This window comes from Otolemur garnettii, unplaced genomic scaffold, assembly GCF_000181295.1.
Source record: "Otolemur garnettii isolate 467f Iridium unplaced genomic scaffold, OtoGar3 scaffold00047, whole genome shotgun sequence".
Taxonomy (NCBI): domain Eukaryota; kingdom Metazoa; phylum Chordata; class Mammalia; order Primates; family Galagidae; genus Otolemur; species Otolemur garnettii.
The window spans coordinates 9,175,143-9,176,143 of NW_003852442.1; the positions used below are offsets into that span (position 1 = coordinate 9,175,143).

Sequence of the window (1,001 nt, forward strand, 5' to 3'; positions counted from 1 at the left end):
TTGTTGTTTGGCGGGTCCAGGCTGGGGATTCGAACCCGCCACCTTAGGTGTACGTGGCTGGCGCCTTAGCCGGTTGAGCTATAGGCGCTGAGCCGTGAATAAAGAATCTTAACCCTTACTGCACACTAGTCACAGAAAACCCATCCTGGAAGTACTGCCCATCTGAATGTGAAAAGTAAAGCAATGAAACTTCGAGATAGGAGAATATTTTCATGACTTTGGGACTGGCAAAGATTTCTTGAATGTGAAACACAAAGCATTTAGTAAAATATTAATAAATTGGATTACATAAAAATTTATTTTACTGAAAGTATTAAGTGTGAAACAGCAAGCCATAGAGAAGGAAAAAGTATTTCTAATATCTGCAGTATATTTAAAATAAATGAAGAACTCATACAAAACAACAAAGAAAAAGCAGGGAATAAAAAAGATAACAAGATACTTAATAGCCGTATCTCAAAAAGGACATCTGAATAATGGGTAGACCATGAAAGGGTTGAGATTACTCATTAGTAACCAGAGACATAAAATTGAAAAACTTCAACGAAACACCAATACCTACACCATTAGAATTGCTAAAATTAAAACTTTAGAGTTCACCAGTGTCAAATATTTGTGTGAATATGGAACAAGGGGACTTCCAAAATAACAAAAGGAGTCTAAGGAAATATCCAAAGCAGTGTAAAATAAAGTCATTTTAGACATGCAGTTTTTCCAAACATTTATGACTCATGAATATTGTACGTAAAGCTCGTGGAGGATGTGCTTCAACATCATGAGGGAATACACCAAGACACAGAAAGATCAAGAATCTGATAATTTGTGAATCAGCTTAAGAGAAAAGCAAAGAAAATTCTAAGGATGCTGGTAGGTGATACCTCATCTGAGGCCTAGAAAACAGCCAGTCCTGGCTCAGCGCCTATAGCTCAACCGGCTAAGGCGCCAGCCACGTACACCTAAGGTGGCGGGTTCGAATCCCCAGCCCGCACCCGCCAAACAAC

General features: G+C 38.9%; 1 protein-coding gene across 1 annotated transcript in view; it reads left to right on the plus strand.

Moving 5' to 3' along the window:
* The window catches only part of GLG1 (golgi glycoprotein 1), an 80,383-nt gene that overhangs the window by 11,954 nt on the left and 67,428 nt on the right, over positions 1-1,001 (plus strand). The window lies entirely within an intron of this gene.